This window comes from Delphinus delphis, chromosome 10 (assembly GCF_949987515.2).
Source record: "Delphinus delphis chromosome 10, mDelDel1.2, whole genome shotgun sequence".
In the NCBI taxonomy this organism is placed as follows: Eukaryota; Metazoa; Chordata; class Mammalia; order Artiodactyla; family Delphinidae; genus Delphinus; species Delphinus delphis.
The window spans coordinates 98,392,036-98,410,922 of record NC_082692.2 but is presented as its reverse complement, the minus strand read 5'-3'; the positions used below and the strand labels follow the sequence as shown (position 1 = coordinate 98,410,922).

The 18,887-nt window shown below is 48.7% G+C and overlaps 1 protein-coding gene and 1 non-coding gene across 6 annotated transcripts in view; one reads left to right on the top strand and one right to left on the bottom strand.

Moving 5' to 3' along the window:
• Positions 1 to 18,887, bottom strand: part of ATG7 (autophagy related 7) — a 243,864-nt gene that overhangs the window by 19,668 nt on the left and 205,309 nt on the right. The gene's annotated exons all lie outside the window — the stretch shown is intronic.
• On the top strand, positions 18,492 to 18,564 carry TRNAG-ACC (transfer RNA glycine (anticodon ACC)). Its single transcript has one exon. It is a non-coding gene; the product is annotated as a tRNA-Gly (tRNA).

The window sequence follows — 18,887 nt, the reverse complement described above, 5'->3', positions numbered from 1 at the left end:
CCCACGTGGAACCGCTTTTTCTCTGCTGAGAGTGACAAGCTTTGGGCTCATTTTTTGGTGGGATCAGCAGAAATTCTTTCCAAGGGACAGATGTGTTTCACCCTGAGAGCAAGGGTACGAGGCTAGCAGGAGCCCTGGTCCCGGGGGGTTCCAAGGTGCTCTGAACGCCCTGGGAGGGCAGGCTCGAGAACAGCCGCACGGCTCTCCCAGAGACAGAACCAACTGTGCCTCATCCCGGGCTCCCCCACGTCTGTGCCAAGGACCCTGTGAATCCGAAAACTGAGGGGGTCGAGCCCTCCTCACAGGAAGCCTGCGTGCCTCAAATGCCAAATCCACCTGCAGAGCTGGGTCCTCCCACTGGGCGTACAGCTGTTCCCTCAGTCCGCGGGCCTGAGGGCCCCATCAGGGCGGCTGTCCCATCACCACCTCCCACAGCCTGTCCAGCTCCGTGAGGGGCCGATGCGGGACAGTCTTAGGGTGACAGAGTCGGGACTCCACCTTAGGGACCTGGGAGCTGTGCTAGGTGCCTCATAGCCGTTCTATGCTAGGGGATAGAACGATGACTAAGATGGTGAGGCCCCTCCCCTCAGCAGTCTGCAGTCTGGCCAGGAGGGTAAGGCACAGCAGGCAGGGTGTCTGATAGACGGCCCAGGGGAGTGGCCTGAGCTGAGGGGGCAAACGTCCGGGCACTCCGCTAAGGCTCTGCACAGGATGGTCTGGATCTAAGCCCTGAAGGATGGAACGTTCCAGAAGGAATGCCAGCATGGCCTCCAGGGAGGCCCCCATGTAAGGAATCCCAGGAAGAAATCAATCGGCCCTTTTACAGAAGGCTTCCTGGAAGAGGTGATTCACAAGCAAACGGGGGTGTGAACTGGACGCGCAGCCGGGGTGATACCAGGCAGCCAAGGCACTGGAGCGAGGAGTGCAGGTGAGGACTGGAGGCCAGGAATGAGGCTCCTGCAGGGAGGGCAGGGAAGGCTTCCGGGATGGGGGCTTGAGGCCGGGAGAAGCCTCCGGGCTGCTGGTTGGCTAAGGCCCGCTGAGCTGGGCCACCCTTCTGCAGGTGGGAGGCTCTTACGTGGTCCCGAGGTGGCCAGGTACGTGACGGCAGGCAGTGACTGGGGCTCTGTCTCCAGGTGGCCAGCAGGCCCAGAAGACGGAGCCGGGGGAGAGCAGCTGCCCACTACGGGTTAAAAGACTACTGCTTCAGAGAGGCAGGCGATGAGCCACTGGACACCCTGGGTCATCTGGGGCTCCACCACACGGCCTGCTAACAAACAGTGCGGCAACCTCAGTGTCCAGTCCCTGCCGGGTGGCACGTACCACCAGCATGAAGGACAGCCGTTCAGGAAGGGCGCTGCCACCTTCCAAACTGCTGGGCTCTGGGGAGATGCCTTCTCCTCGGTGAGAATGTCTAACCCTGGGGGCGACACAGGGCCTGGCTGTGAGCAGAAGACGTGGGGACAGGCGGTGAGGGCCTCTGTTCCAAGACAAACAGCATGCCGAGGCGACATGGACCATGCCTTTCTTTACCTTGGCAACACCCTGCCCAAACCTAAATATAGACGCCTGTGCAGAAGGCGCATCTGCCTGCCGCCACAGCATCGGCACGGCCCGACTCAGAGCAGAAAGGCTCAGTGTTAAGACTCTAGAAGCTTTTCACTGTGGGTCGCTGGAATCTCAAGTTCCTTTCTTGTTTGGCTTGACCATCCTCAGGGGCAGGTGAAACTGACAGCCCGCCTGGCCGAGGGGCACAGCTACGCCAATGGGCTGGAGAAGCCCGGAGGCCCACAGCCCCAGCTAGAGGCTTTCCTCTGGTCAGTACTTTTCCAGCCCAGACAGCTCAGAAGTGCCGCAATTCTTGACCTCTCCTTTGCGGCTACACATTTCTGATGGTGAGAAATCTGGGCCTCGAGATGCGCTCCAGGTTTTTTCTAATTGGCCATAACTTGAAAGAGTTTAAGTGTTTAAGGATGAAAAAGAAACAACGGTTCATTCTCTTAATATTTTTTTAAAAACCCATTTCATAAACCGTTCAGAGTTTTGCGCTTCAAGCCTATTTCGTTTTTCTCTTTTCTCTCTCTTGGTCTGATGATAAACAGCGGGCACTACATTCAGAAAGTTGCATTTTGGTTAACAGAGAAGAACTGTGGCTACAAAAAATAACATCTTCAAAGAATCAGCTCCACGTACTCCCTCCCATCTCTTCTCTCTTCTCAGAAAGTAGTTTGTAGTGATAGTTTTCAGTCATCTCAGAAAAGTTTCGGCCTCAGTGTGTTTCGTAATGGCTATTTTTTTTTTTTACAGAATGGGGATTTTTCTCAGTGGTCCCAAACTATCAGAAGAAGAAGGTAAGTCTAAGTTCATTCTGGGAACAACATCAAATCCAAGCAGAAGAAGAACAGAAAGCAAGCTATGTATGGTCCTAACTCGTTTAAAATCACACTTAAAAATCACTTTATCTTTCTTAATAAATTACTGCAAGCTGGACTGGGAAAAAAATCGCTCCAGAGGAGGTTTACAGTATAAATAACCGCTGAGAGATCATTTTCTTTGTTTTTCTTGGCAAGGGTCTTGCTGGGTCTAAATGAACACGCACAGCCATGCTGAGAGGCGCTGGGGATGAGGGCTGGGGGCTTAAACAGCTCAGCCTGGGGCCAGCCCAGACCAACCTGCCCCGCAGGCGGCACCGCGCTGAGTCTGTGGCGGGTGTGGGGTGTGGGGGGGCGATTCCAGGTCCGGGACTCCAGGTGAAAAGCCCACTCTCTGCTCTGCCTCCAGGCTGTGCCTGTCTCGGGCCCCTTCTTCCAGTCCTCCCCCAGCCTGGGGCCTGCTCCCCTCCCAACCCCTCTGGGAAAGCCTCCAGGTGAGCATCCAGGTACCAAGCCGGGTATGCAAGGCAACACTGACACCGGGGGCCGGGGGCCTGTGTGCAGGCAGAGGAACGGACTCAGGGCTCCTCCAAAGCCCTTTCACTCCATTAACAAAGTAGATACATCTTCCTGCCTGCTGACTGCCTGTCAGGCACCGTTGGTAAACATGCCCTATGTTATCTAGATAGTTCCTCACCCCATGGGGAGATTATCATTAACCTTGGGAGAGAAGCCTGTTCTTAGCTACCAGCTCACACCCCTCCTTGTGCCTCCCACCCGTCCTTGTAGACTAGCCCGCTCCTGCGGGGCCCAGCGCACCGCACTTCTGGTTTATTCGTTGTGGATGATGCGCTCCTTAAGACCAGTGTCTGCAGCGTCTCACACAGCGCTCAGCACCAACACATCATAAACCAGGCATAAATCAACAATCAGGCTCAATAAACGCCTGTTAAATGAGGGAATAAAAGAACAAGCCTGTTCTTAGCACCAAATCAGCTCTGTGAATTCTCTTCTTACCATTTTGAATCTCAAGCACCTGGAGGGCAGGGACCAGATGCCCCCTGCAGTCTCTGCGTCCCTCACAGAGCCTAGCCTAGTGATGCATTGGTCAGTGTGTTGGTATAAAATGCAATCTTTTCGTTTCCCTTTTTTATTTTGGCCGCACCGTACAGCTTGTGGGATCTTAGTTCTCCAACCAGGGATTGAACCTGGGCCCTTAGCAGTGGAAGCACTAAGTTCTAACTACTGGACTGCCAGGGAATTCCCCGTTTCACTAAGTCTTAAGTGATCACTTTCTAAAGTGATGATTCTGGGGAAGATTAAATAAATTTGATGATTAAATTAAATGATGCCAACAAAGTATATGTGTGTTTGGCACACAGTAAGCACTGGATAAATGTTAGCTGCTGTTATTATTATTACTAGACCATTTTTAACCATTTAATAAACTTCAAAATGCTTTGTTGTCGGGGTGGAGCTTACTGAAAGCCAATGCATGGGCTTGAGGACTTTACAAATGAACGAGCACTCCTGGTGGCATCCAGCAAAGGACCAGGGCGAGGAGGTGGCGAGTCCTGTGAGGAATGGCTTTGCCTCCCCGACGGGCTGCACCCAGCTGCTCACCTCAGGCTGAGAGGAATCGCCAAGCATCACACGAGAGTAAGGCTGCTCCTGCTGCAAGCTCCCCCCGCCTCTCAGGCTGATGCGACAGGAGTCCCAGCTCCCCACCCTCACCCTGCTCCACTGGCTGGGCCCCTTGCACAGCCTCCCGCTCCCAGGGGGCCAGGATGACTAGGGTCTCCGCGCGCTATAACCTACTAGCTGAGAGTACTGCCCTGCCCTGCCCTGCCCTGCCGTGAGGGGGCTCTCACCTGGGACCATGGGAGGAAGGCACTCCTCATTTTCAAGAGTAAAACAAACGTGAAGGGTTACTATTCATTACTCAGAAGAACCAGAGAGACAAAGATCACGGCTAGACAGGGTCACAGATGGAGGTAGTGATCAGGAGGGTGACGGTCCATCTTGGGGCTGGGGGCACATTTCATGAGGAGGTGAGGTCCAGGTTGGGTGCCAGTGGGAAGAATTTGCATTGTTCTTACATTTCCGTTTACAACTAAAGCAAACCTTTACTTCACAGTTCAGCATCCAAGTTTCTCAGAAAACCATGAAAGGAGGGATGGAAGTGATTCCTGGGCCAAGATGCAGCTCAGGTCATTATGACTCTTTAAATTCAAAAGTTTATCTTAGTGAATGCATAAAGAAGATGTGGCACATACATACAATGGAATATTACTCAACCATAAAAAGAAACGAAATTGAGTTATGTGTAGTGAGGTGGATGGACCTAGAGTCTGTCATACAGAGTGAAGTAAGTCAGAAAGAGAAAAAGAAATACCGTATGCTAACACATATATATGGAATCTAAAAAAAAAAACAAAAAAAAAACAAAGGTTCTCATGAACCTAGGGGCAGGACAGGAATAAAGACACAGATGGAGAGAATGGACTTGAGGACACGGGGAGGGGGAAGGGTAAGCTGGGATGAAGTGAGAGAGTGGCATGGACATATATAGGCTACCAAATGTAAAATAGATAGCTAGTGGGAAGCAGCCGCATAGCACAGGGAGGTCAGCTCGGTGCTGTGTGACCACCTAGAGGGGAGGGATAGGGAGGGTGGCAGGGAGGGAGACACAAGAGGGAGGAGATATGGGGATATGCGTATGCATATAGCTGATTCACTTTGTTACACAGCAGAAACTAACACACCACTGTAAAGCAATTATACTCCAATAAAGATGTTGAAAAAGAAAAAGTTTATCTTAGGATGTTCAACACATTGACGGGCAACCCGTTCAGCAGAAGGAAGCCTGTGGACGCACAGCCAGGACTTTTCCTGAGGAGAACGTGCCGTTTGCTCACTCGCCCTGTGAGCAGCTCTGACTAATGAATGAATTGTTCACAGCAGACAGAGTGTGTTTCGTCATGTCTGCAGACGTGGGAAGGATATTACAGCACACCTGTGGCAGCTCTGTCTGCACGGGTCATCCAGGCCTCAGGCCTGCCTCTGCCCCACTCCCTCCAGCCAGGGCCAGAGGGTCCCCCACAGGCCAGCACCTCCCAATGAAAAAGGAGTAAGCATGAGGGAAGTCGGCAGGAGGGGATGGTGAAGGACAGTCACTGCAAGGGAAGAACATGAGAGAGACCCGGCCTGTGGCTGACTGACCAGCACAGAGCTGCCCCGGCCCCAGCACCCTCGGGTGGAAATGCACCTGCACCCAGGCCGGCTCTCTATTCCTTGTCCTTCCTTCCATTCCTTGCCCTTCCTTCCATCCCTCCTCAGGTGCCTTCTTATCCAGCTACACTGGCTGGTCACCACTGTCACCTGGCTGTACCACTCCGTTATCAACCGTGCTTGCGATGCAGTATTTCGCTTACCTGAAATGCCCCCCAGGCCCACCTTTGAAATGCCTATCCATTTTGCAGAAACCCTCCTCCCTACCTCTCTCATCCCCACCAACAGTCTGACAGGTTATGTGGTTGTGAGTCTGACGACATTTTACATATGACTCCTCCGCTACTGTGTCCTCGAAGTGTGAGTTTATTCTTGTAATGTTGTTTTTAAGTCTCATGTGTGCTTTGTTTTGTCTCCCGTACTGGACTGGACGCTGGGCCATAGTGTCAGAGATGAGCTTTTTTTGCTGTGGTCTCAGGGTCTCTGGCGGTGGCCACCACACAGGAAGTGCACATCCGTCCGACTTACTGGATATTAGTGCTAATAAATGGCCGACCGCAAGCTTTCTGAAGGCAGGACAGATGGTGGGTGTTTTTTGTAAGGTATGTGCCATTATAACTCGATATACCTGGACATATTAACAGGGCCTGATACTTGATGACAGCAGCTCAAGAAATATTTATTGAGTGAAGTCAACATTCTCATGGGCTGAAAACAAGAATCAGTACAGAAAACCTTGCCTTGTGAAACGATTACCTTTCAAACTAAAAAGTAAGCAGGACCTTGCTTCACTAATGTGTTTGTGTTCTTTGCCATGCCTATTCCCATGGTCTCCCAAATGAGAAGACAACAGAAAGCCCACAGCTGAAGCAGAAATTATTGCGTGGGTGATCTTCAACCAACAGGCAAAGTAGGAAAGATTTCATGATTCAAACCAATAGGCAGGGAAAGCGGAGTTATCCCAAATCAGTTCACTGATGCATTTCTGTGTAGATAAGGGTGATAAATCCTAAAGCAGGAAGGTAGTATACTGCTTCCTACGCAGTTAAAGTCCTTTGTAGGATAGAAGGTTCTCAAACTTTGATATGTTTGCTTCCTGAGTAAACTCTGTGGGGTGTACATGGTAACAATCACGCTCATGAACACAAATCCCAGTGTTCCTTCCCACACAATCCTCACACACCCGGCTGAATGTTGTGAGGCACTGGTGTAACATGAAAAATAGTCCGGTGTCACTAATATCTGGGAGTTAGTTCTTAGGAATACAAATTCTTAACTACAGGAAATAGTCACTCTGGGACAAAGGGAAGAATATTATCTCAGAAATGCGAAGATGGTTCAACATTTTTTCTAAAAATCTAGTAATTTAATATACCACACTACTACTTTTTACAAAAGGACAAAAAAAGAAACATCTCAATAGACGCAGGAAGTGTTTCTAACGCTGAGTCATAATTTTAATAAAACTGCAAATCTAAAACCAAAAGGAGATTCCTTAACCTAGTAAAACCTATGGTGAGTATCACGATAAATGGTAAAACTTTAGAAGCATTCTCAGGAAAGTTAGGAACAATTCAAGGAATCTGCTACTAGGGCTTTAATTCCACATTATTTTGGCAGCCTTAGCCAAAGGGGAAAAAAAAAACAAGAAAAAGAAATGAGGTATACAAATTGGAAGAGAAGAGCCCAAACTATTTCTACTTGCAAAAGATCTGATGATCTACATTGAAAACGTGAAAGAATTCTCAAACTATTAAAACTAATAAGAAAGGTCAACCATGTTGTTAGATATACAATCAACATACAAAACTCAATTTTTGCTGTATACCAATAAGAATTAGCAATTTGAAAAAATGTAATAGGAAGAGGCAGGGGCGTTATTAACAGCCCTGTTGTTTATAAGGATTATTATTGTTTAGCAACTTAAAAGACAGTCAAAACGCTACCATGGCAGGGGTTCCTGAGTGCAGGTTATGGTCCAAGAATCTCATACTCTGCCCGTGAATCTAGGGAACAGCAGCAGTAATCACGTTTGTATGAGCATAGTGCTTTACAGTATAGTGAGTGTGATACTGTGATATAACAAGAAATATATTGAGTGAAAGAAGGAAGAGCTGAGTGACTGTTCATAGGTATGGGATTTCTTTTGGGGGTGATAAAAATGTTCCAAAATTGATTGTGGTAATAGTTGCACTACTCTGTGAAAATACTAAAAACCACTGAATTGTACACCGTAAGTGGGTAAATTGTACGGTATGTGAATTATATTTTAATAAAGCGGTTATTAAAAAACAACAAAAAATAAAACAAAAAAGAATTTCTCTAGGCAAACCCATCTTAGAACTGACAGTAAAATGTCACCTACTTAATACCTTTTTCTTAAAGGTATACAGTCTTTTTTTCTTTTCCGCTTTAAACTCGCAACAATCTTTGGAAATACTGTTAGCTCCCTTTGGGCTTTATTTTACAGCTGGAGAAAGTGAAACACACAGCCCAGGTTGGCCTGGAAAAACCCCATGAAGAAAGGGAAACTTGGGTTGACTCTTGCTTGCTCTAGAAAGTGGGACTCTCAAGAAGGAAACAGTATTGGAGGATAAAAGTTGACAGCTTTATTAAAGAAGGAAAAAAGTGAAAGAGATGGTTAGGCTGCAAACTCCCTGAAGGCAAGAATTCTCTTTCATCTGTGGCCACAGTACCTAGTCAGAGGCTAGCTTAAAGAAAGGTTCAGTAAATATTTGTTTAATGCATAAAGGAAAAAGTGGGTGAATAAACAAACAAAAAAGAAATATATTTTTTGGTCTTTGTCCTTGGCTCCTGGCCAAGCTCTTATAACCTTCATAATTTCCTAAGTGATACAGGCGCTAGGAGCATCTTTTGTTCTAATATTTGGTCTTTGACCCAGGTTCCTGACACAGAGCTCCTAAGTCCCTCGGAATTTCCTGGGCGACAGGAGTACCTTCTGTCCTAATGAGGTGACTCTTGGTGTTTTCCTGGACGGCTTCAGGATGGGGGCTGGTCCCCAGAAAGACCATGCCATGCTTATAAGCTTGGAACTTTCAGCCTCGCCCCCATCCTCTGGGGAAGGGAGAGGGGCTGGAGATTGAGTTAATAACTGATCACGTCTACAGATGAAGCCTCCATAAAAGTCCCTAAAGTACAGGGTTTGTGAACACCTGGGAGGTGTTGAGAGGGTGGGAGAGGGCTACGGCTCCATGCCCCCTCCCCCATACCTTGCTCTACACGTCTCTTCCACTTTGTTGTTCCTGAGTTGCGTCCTTGTATCCTGAGTTCTGAGAGCCATTCTAGCAAATTATGAACCTGGGGAGGGGGTCGTGGGAACTCTCGATTTGTAGCCAAGTCGGACAGAAGTCGTGGGTCACCTGAGGAGAGAGTCTTGTTGGAGGGGGAGTCTTGCAGGCCTGAGCCCTTAACCTGTGGCATCTGATTCTACCTCCAGATAGATAGTGTCAGAATGGAATTGAATTGTAGGACACCCAGCTGGTGTCTGCAGAGAATTAGAGAATTTCTTGGTGTGGGAAAAAGACCTGCACATCTGGAATACCAAAGTTTTCTGTCAGTCGGGAGAAACGGAATTTTTCCTTTCCCTGGGTCTAGTCAGCTATCACAAGAGCACTTCTGATCTTTCAAACAGTCTTGTGAGAGGGAGAATCTCCATTTTATACACAAAGTACGCTACAATTTTCTCAGTACCTGGTCGTCTGATTAAAAAAATGACTATACCTAGATATTCACACCAGCTGAATAAAAGACGCTCAATCCATCAACAACCACGTAAGTATCTATCAAATACAAGGACAGGGAGTAAAAAACCCCACCAGTGATTTCCTGTGACCCTCTATGAGTCAGTCACTCAGGCTGGAGAGGAGAGCAGTCTGTCTCCTCCTCAGGAAATAACTCATGTCAGATTTGAGCAGACAGAGGGATAAATGCCCCTACAAATTCCACCCCAATCCTGAAGCAGCAAGGGGAAACGCAGAATATATGGAGTTTGTTTCTGTGTTGTCGTTTGAAGTGTCTGCTCACTGACAGAGAGTCGTGTTCTTAATGATCTGCAAAGTACAGACCCTCACCTGGAAGATGACAGGATAATGGGGGGTCTGCTATAGACTCAGAATGCATGGTATTTATTAGGAGCATTAAAAATAGACCATACATTCTTTATTAGAATTCTTTGGCTTTTCTGAGAGACGTGGAGCAGCTGCCACCACTTTACGCGGTGCTTTTCTACTTTGTAACCCGCCACAGTTGCAGGGAACCCCTGCACCCCCGTTCGCAGCTCTCCGGCTCGGTTTTCCCTGTGGTGACAGCAGCAGAACAGGCTGCGCTGCCCATGGCTGGAAGGAAATGCCTTCCTTCATTATACGTGCTTCAAATTCAGCTTAACTGAGCCACGGTTCACCCAGGGGAGCCAGTTAATTGGGTTAGTCAGTGAACCTGGGGGAGCCTGCCAGGTAGGCAATCAGAGGAGGGGCACACAGGACAGTGGAGAGATTTGGGGTTCCTTTGGGGTTCCTTTTGATGGAGACATTCACGTGAGAAAAAGAGAATGTTTCAAACTGCTTTTGAACTGAGACTTTTAAAAATTGTTTTGTCTGTTTTGGCCTGGGGCTGCAAACTCGAAATGATAAAAGCAGTTCTTTCAACTGGACTTTAAGTCACGGAGTTCCCACAGCCAGTGTCCACACGCGGCGGCTGCCTGGGCCCACACCCGGCAAGTGGAAACACAAGACTGTGTCCCACCACTGCCCCCTCTCTCCGTCCCTGGCCATGGGTTTGGCTGATTTTCCCTCTTCTTTTCTAGTTTTTCCATGTTAGCTGGATTTAGCAACTGTTGTTTTAGCTGTAATCGGAGATCAAGTGTGGTTCAATCATCCTAACATCACAAGGTGCAGTTTTGTTTCCAGAGCTGACGTTTTAAACCCTTTGTTACTTGCTCAGTGCCAACATCACCAGAGCACTTCCTTTAGAGTATGTGAAAGGAAATCAGTACCAGGGTGATGCTGTAAATCAGGCTTCACCGAAACCCCCGCCCTCCCAAAGGCAAATCAACGTTTAGGGCTCCCCGAGGAACAGCGGGGTGGATTTCCCGATGACTCGAAATCAAACACCGGAGCCCTCACCTCTGCCTAAACGTTGACTGGGAACAGGTCACACATATGGTAAAAATTAAAAAGCATCCTCCCCCTTCCTCTCTCTAGGCCTAGAGATAGGCTAAATGGATATGCCTCATATGAGATGGGTCACCAGGATAGGGGGTAAAATAATCTTTGGGTAAGAATTTTCTGAAGACCATCTTAACAGAAGTGATCACCTACCATCACACACTCCAAAAATGAGAAGGGAAAGATGCTGATTTTATTTTATAGGTCAAACATGTACAGAACCACCATCACAGGGCTTCTCTGGTGACACAGTGGTTAAGAATCCACCTGCCAATGCAGGGGACATGGGTTCGAGCCCTGGTCTGGGAAGATCCCACATGCCACGGAGCAACTAAGCCCGTGTGCCACAACTACTGAGCCTGCGTTCTAGGGCCCGTGACCACGACTACTGAGCCCATGTGCCACAACTACTGAAGCCCGCATGTCACAATTACTGAAGCCCGTGTGCCTAGAGCCCGGGCTCCACAACAAGAGAAGCCACCGCAATGAGAAGCCCACGCACCGCAACAAAGAGCAGCTCCCGCTCGCCGCAGCTAGAGAAAGCCCGTGCAGCAATGAAGACCTAACGCAGACAAAAATAAATAAAATAAAAAAACAAAACAAAAAACTACCATCACAACTTTTGGTTGATCCTTACAACTTAGGGATGCTCTCGGGAAGGACTTGAGTTGGGCGTTACAAACACCAAGGAAGCATTTCCTATATGACACCAAATTGCTGGCAACACTTACAAGGTGCTTCACAAAGTGTGGCCACACAATTTCATTAACCCTTCTGAAGAACCCTAAATGTGTGTCGATTTTACAGGTGAGGAAACGAAGCTGAGAGAGGAAAAGCAAGTGGCTAGAGGCCACAGGGCTGGTAGGTGGCTGACTGGGACTGGACCTCTTCTCTGTTTGACTGTAGATCCAGAATGTCTACTAATTTGTAAAAAGGCGCCTTCAAACACCAAATCAAAACAGTGCGGGGATTCACAGCCTGCCTACGACTCCCGGCAGCCCCGCCACGATGCGTCCACGCTTAAGCGCAGGCACGTCAGGCCTGGTGTGGAGGATACACAGTGGGTGTTCAACAGGCTAGTGTGAATATTGTGCCTTGTTTGAATCCATTGTTCACAGTCACGTGGAATTGCCCAGTAAACACTGTTAAAATTGGCTGCAGCATTTTAATATAAAAGAGCACTAGAGTCTAGTCTCAATTCCATTAAGAATGATGTCTGTCACCTTGGGGCATGACTGCTTCTGTTCCCAGCCATCCCAGCCCTGTGCAGCCACTCAGGAGGCCTTGCACACACCCTGCTGACTCCCTTGGCCAGGTGGAGCTGTGGACTCCGCTGTGACGCTCATGGGCTTTTCTGATTGATTAGTAAGTCCTGAGCTTATTCAGGAATTCCCCAGGGTCTCCTAGCACAGAATCATCTTCCACATTTCTGTAAAGCCACCTCTAGTTAGGAAAAAGGAGTGAGGACACAAAAGGGGAAGGTGGGAAGTTCCCAAAAGACATGACTCCTGGCTTCAGGATGTCAGGGCTCCCTGACGCTACACCAAGGACATGTGCTGTCTCCAGTGGCTGAACCCTCCACAGGGAAGTTCCCACACAGAGGAGACCCAGGTGGAAGCAGGTGAACAGACTGCGGAGGCACGAAAATCTTCTCCTCCCAAGAGCCACCTTATACTGCTGGGTTAAGGGCTTGCATTCTGGGGAGAGACAGATCTAAATGGAACCCTGGCTTGGCCACTTCCTAGCTGATGACCTGGGGGCAAGTCAGGCAAGCTCTTTGTCCCTCGATGTTGCTGTCTATAAAACGAGGATAATGACAGTAGCCCCTCGTGAGTTAGCGGTGACACCAGGGACATAAAGAGTTAGCACAATATCAGGAGGCACTAAGACAGTCATCGACTTTGTCACTGTTGGTATAGCCACCATCTAGAGCCACTGGATGCCTGGAAAATTCCCCACAAAGCTTCCTGGAACGAGCATCAAAGTTCATCCCATGGCAGGCCCTGGAGGCATTAGAAAGAGACCATTTGGGTGCCAAGTCTGGCATCTGAGGGTCCTGAACGCCCCCCACTCAGCGTGCTCCCTCCGGCTCCCCTGCCGTCAGTGTGCCTGCCCCGCCCAGAGCCCAGACTGTCTGCCCGTCCCACACCAACGCACACCCACGCTCGGCTGACGAGTCGCCACTCCGCCGCCGCTTCTCTCAGCCAGCCTTTCCCAGGCTGGTCCCAGCCCCCGTGGGATTTCTGTTAGCACTGTCAGCCTGTGGCCTGCACAGCCAGCGCTCTCATACATCTAGCTGTTTCCTGTGCTGCAAGCCCTCCCGACTCATTATTAGTAACGGCAATCAAGCTCTGCTGAGTGCTCTACAGATCTCACATGCGCTACGCCTGTTATCCATGATCAGCTATCCCCCCAACACCTCTGTTAGGCAAGCATTTCTACCATCATCGCCATGTTACAGAAGAGGCCACCATGCGGCTGGCTGTCCACTGGGCTCTCCTCCCTCTCCCATACCGGGTGTGGCCTGGAGCAACAGTTCCCTCCCCTTATGCGAACAAGGCAGCCACAAGTGCTACAAAATGCCCACCTGCCTGCAGAATGTTGACCCCCCCCCCCCCAGGACTCACAACTGTGCCTAATTCTTGGGGGTGGGGTGCGGTGGGAGATGCAGGGAAGACGGGAGGCAGAGGAGGGGGAGGGCTCCCACTAAATGCTGTTTAAGGACTTTTTAAACACACTGTTGGTCACTGACACACCGAGGCCCAGATCCACAGAGTGATTTCCGTGACTGCGCTTGTCAGGTCCACGTCACCTCTGCTGGGAGGGAAGTGGGCGAAGTCAGAGACGCAGAGGCTGCGAGCTGAGGTTCTGCTTTCGCTTGTTATTTGTTTTGGAGCCATTTCCTCCTCTGCTAGCTCCTCCAGGGCAGGGGGAGGACGCGTCCACCTCAGTCTGATTCCCCCAGCCTGTCTGGTCCGGAGCCTCGCACAGAAGCCACTGTTAGTAGCCATAAAAACTACCGTTGAGGGGCTTCCCTGGTGGCGCAGTGGTTGAGAGTCCGCCTGCCGATGCAGGGGACACGGGTTCGCGCCCTGGTTCGGGAAGATTCCACATGCTGCGGAGCGGCTGGGCCCGTGAGCCATGGCCGCTGAGCCTGCGCGTCCGGAGCCTGTGCTCCGCAACGGGAGAGGCCACAACAGTGAGAGGCCCGCGTACCACAAAACAAACAAAAAAAACTACCCTCGAGCAGGCGTTTACTGTCCAGTTATAAACCAAAACTCTTATAGGGATTACCTCTCTTTAATCCTTAAAATGTCCTCATGAGGGAGGTGGATGCGTTATCTCCACTTGTCTGTTCAATGAACAAACGCTAGGAAGACAGTGGCATTTCAGACATGCTGGTTCTCTACCGGAACACTGCTGGAGGAGGGATTCTAACCAGGGTCCCCTAATCACGGTAGAGCAGCACGCTGAGTTGTGGGGTCTGCCCAAAGTGGGTTCAAGTCCCAGCTCTGCCCCCTTTCAGCTGTGTGGTCCTGGGTAAGTTTACTGAATTGCGCTGAGCAACATTCCTATGAAAATCAGATGAATTTACGTGCGGAAGTCTCAAGCACAGAGCCGCCATTTAGGCATCTGGCAGTCTCCCTCCTCCCCTTACTCACTGCAAGACCAGCACAGCCTCAAGCTGTATGAATGTGGCCCCCAAACTATTTCCCTTTTAAAATGCCCCCCAAAAGTGTCATTATCTGAAAGTGGGGATGGGAAGGAGAAAGTGAAGATAATTGTGCTGAAACAAAAAATGTTTCAGGAAGTAGGAAAACTCCTTTCACCGAATGACTTCAGTGGTGACAACAAACAATACTGTGAGCATGAGTGTAAGACAGCTCGTCCCCAGATTGCCGTTTGCTCTGAGAAAAGGAGCTGGGGGCGACCGCTTCTCAAGTCAATTCTAAGAATAGCATCAGAACAGAATCTGAGTAAGATTCACTATCCAGACAAATTCCGCCAAGGAAGCACAGGGTCTGAAATCATCACCTGCACCTATATATTTCTTCACTAATAAAATGGAGATTATAATTGCATCCGGGTTCCTTATATGACACAAGATAGCTGTTAGCTTTGCATTCTATTAGTATCAGGATATTCATTGCTGAAAATGTGGAACTTTATTGCCTTCCTCCCTTCCTTCCTCTCTCCTTGCCTTGTAAACTCAGAGCTTCCGAGGCTACAGTATTTTCAAAGAATAACACTTTACTGGTCAGGGGATTTATACTCTGGGAAATCTGGCAAGTTGGAGTTTCAAAATTAAAATTTTGGATTAAAAAATGTTTGAAGCTCAATAAGGGACAGCAGTGTACTCTGCGCATTTATTCACATGAGTCTTTTTAAAAAAATCTTGGTGAAAATTTTTATTAGGCTAGAATTTCAGAGCTGGAAGGGAACTCTGAGATCAACAGGTCTTCCTTCATTTACCAGATGAGAAAATTGGGGTCAAGAGGGATTAAGATTGTTTCTATTGTTTGCCTTACTGTTTAAATTCAATATTTTAAAAAATAATTGTTAGAATTCAACAAAAGGTATTCTCTTTTAACCAACTGCATTGGCTCTGAGGCTCACGTCGAGTTTCCCTCCACACTTCAGCAAGCCCCCGATTGTCAGTTTGGGTACAGGCCACTTTAGGACTGCAAAGGCTGTCAAATGTTTATTCTGGAATCTAACAATTCCCAGATGTCCATCTATATTCCAGGTTCTGGCTGAAGTCTGATGTGTCAAAGAAAAGAGTGCTAACAGAACAGTGATTTGCAGCAAGACTGTGCCTTCCGTGGGTTTTAAGACAAATTCTCTGTGCTGGCGTTCAGCTCTGTCAGAGCACAGCTCTAATCAACCTTGCTAGCTTTAGTCCCTCACCTTCCTCTCCCAGATGCTCATCCTCCTCTCTGTGGCCCCCACCACCCGCCATCTGAGCGAGACCCAGAGCCCAGGGAGGCCCCACCACCTCACCACCCACCCACCCGGTCATCAGGGCCTGCAGATTACACCCTCTCACTTCCTCCACTTCCCTCCGGCCTGCTCTCAGCCAAGCCACTGTCCCTCTTAAGAGGGCCAGCGCATCATCTCCAGTCTGTCCTGCACTCCGGGGCCATCGTTCTGAAGCAGCGATCTGATCATGTCACCCTGCTCAAAACCCTCCAGTGTCCACAGCTCTCCACGTGAAGTTCCCACATCCTCGTGCAGGCGACCAAGCCCTGCGTGGCTCAGCCGTCCGGCCTCAGCCTCGCTGCCCAGGCTCCTAGCTCTGCTGAGCCATCTGAGTCACATATGGTTTGTCCTCCTTTCTCTCACCTAGTCTATGCCTTTCCACGTGCAGTTTCTGTGGCGTAGAATGGTTTTCTTGCTTTCTTTCTGTTTGCCGCTCTTTCTAGTCACATCTTAGATGTGTCTCTTCCTTTAGAATCCGCTGGGAGCCCCCAAGGCCGGTCAGTTTCCTCCTTTGACTTCTTCTAGGAACAGAGGAAGAATCCACAGTTCCTCTGCTCCCTCTGCACTGCCTCTGTGTCCCCAGCTGGACAGACGTCCTAAAGGACAGGGATGGAGCCATTTTTTCTCCACTGCCCTAAAAATCCTCTGTGCTCTGCCGACTTATTTATCCTCTCTCTCCCCTGGCCCTTGGCAACCAATGAGCTTTTAACGCCTCCATGTTTTTGCCTCTTCCAGACTGTAATATCATTGGAATCATAGAGTGCATAGCCTTTTCAGACTGGCTTCTTTCACTTACTAACATGCGCTTAAGTTTTCCTTCATGGCTTGATAGCTCATTCCTTTCTAGCACTGAACAATATTCCATTATCTGGATGTATCACAGTTTGCTTACCCATTCACCTATTGAAGGACATCTTGGTGCCTCCAAGTTCTAGCAGTTATGAATAAAGTTGCTATAAATACCTGTGTGCAGGCTTTTGTATGGACATAGGTTTTCAGTTCATGTGGGGAGACACCAAGGAGTGTGATTGCTGGATGGATGGTAAGAGCATGTTAGTTTTGTAAGAAGCCACCAAACTGTCTTCCAAACTGGCTGCACCATTTTGCATTCCCACCAGCAATGAATGTTCCTGTTACTCCACATCCTTGCCAACATTTGGTGTTGTCAGTGTTTTGGATTTGGGCCATTCTAATGGGTGTGTGATAGTACCTCATTATTGCTATAAGTTAGAATTCTCCAATGACAGATGATGCAGAACATCTTTTCATGTGCTTATCTGCCATGTATATATCTTACTTGGTGAGGACACGTGAGCTGTCCCAAGACATGCCCCTGCTCCCGCGCCTCTATTCTGACCACTCTCCACTCTAAGATCACACCGCACAGGCCACCCAGCCGTCAGGACAGGTGAGGTTTCCCGCAGCCAGCAGTGCTCCACACTGGCTCCAACACTCCCCAACATTCTTTTGTTCAACCTCTCTCGTGGCAGAGACTGTATTTAACTAGGCAAGACAGGCGACCACCTGATCTCGCGTGAAGCTGTAAGCTCTTTGAGGGGAAGGATCCATCTTTCACACTTTAAAGAAATATTTATTTTTAAAACTTACATATGGTAAAAACCCTGATTTTCTGGTGAATAACTCTATGAGCTTTAACACACACGTGTCTATGTAACCATCGCCACCACAACCTTGCTCACTTTCACTTCCCTCCAACAACTATTCAGTTAAGACACTGAAGAAAATTGCACCGTGTCTCACCTAAGACATGAACACTCTGCAAAGTGGCAAGTTTTATCATGTGCCTTTTCTTGAATTAAGATTAAAATGCAAATTCTATCAAGTCCTCTCAGGAACACTGACCAGAGACACTTGGCTGTTTCTCTCACTGGGAATATCCTTCTCTCCTCACAATTCTACCCATACACGCCAGCGCCAGATCAAATGCTCTTTCATGGGGGCGTCCCAAGAGCCTGTATCCATCTCTCCCCTCTCGGAATTCTCCGTTGACGCACCTTGTCCTTTACTGCCAAATATACACACACTGGTGAGTCACAGTGCCTGTTCCGTCTTTTCTGTAGGATGGGGGCTCTGTGTCTGACTCTCCGTGTGGCTGGCCACGAGCTCTGCCAGGAGCTTGATGAACTCACACCTGCCCCAAGGCTCTTAAAAGCAGAGTGGTTCTAAATGCCCTCCTAGGTCCATTGCACATCCCCCACCCCGGGAACAGAAATGCAGTGGCACTTTCTGAGCCTTAGTCATTTTGACAGCTAGCGGCTTACACAAGAACCATCGTTGCGTTGGCTGAGGTATAGTCAGTGCACTGGGAGGTTCAGTGTGGGCGACGAGTGGGCAGCGTCTCCTGGAACAAGCAGCCACGTCCCAAGCCTCCCTCTCCCACTGGGAAAATCACTGAGTTCCTTCTGCTGAAGGGATTAAGGGTTGAGCACAAGAAACTGCTCGTTGATCTGAAAATGGAAGGTAAAATATGTATCCCAAGGAAAAGAACTATAAATGCCCATCTTGGAAGTTAATTATGCTTCTCTTACCAATCCTGAAATGGGGAGGGGAAAATTCTACTTAATAGCTGAAAGCACGGGCCGTAAAGTCAATTGGCCAGACTCAAATTTTGATTCTATCACTTTCCCGAGGTATGGGATCCTGACCAGTAACTTCATCTTTTCGAGCTTCACCTTCCTTTCTATAAAACGGGCATACTGGGACTTCCCTGGTGGCGGAATGGATAAAACTCTGCACTACCAATGCAGGGGGCCCAGGTTCGAACCCTGGTCAGGGAACTAGATCCCACTTGCATGCTGTTACTAAGAGTTTGCATGCCACAACTAAGGAGCCTGCCTGCCGCAACTAAGGAGCCCATGTGCTGCAACTAAGGAGCCTGCCTTACTAACGTCCAGCACAACCAAATAAAAAAACCAAAACAACAACCAAAAAAACCCGGCATACTAATACTTTTAAAAAATAGTTGTCAAGATTAAATTAAATGAGATGGATCCCGTGAAGCACTAAACACAGTACTTGGGACACAATAGATACGTATAAAACAGTAGCTACTATATTTATTCTTGCTGTTGTTATGCTCTCTACCTTTCATAAGGCATTT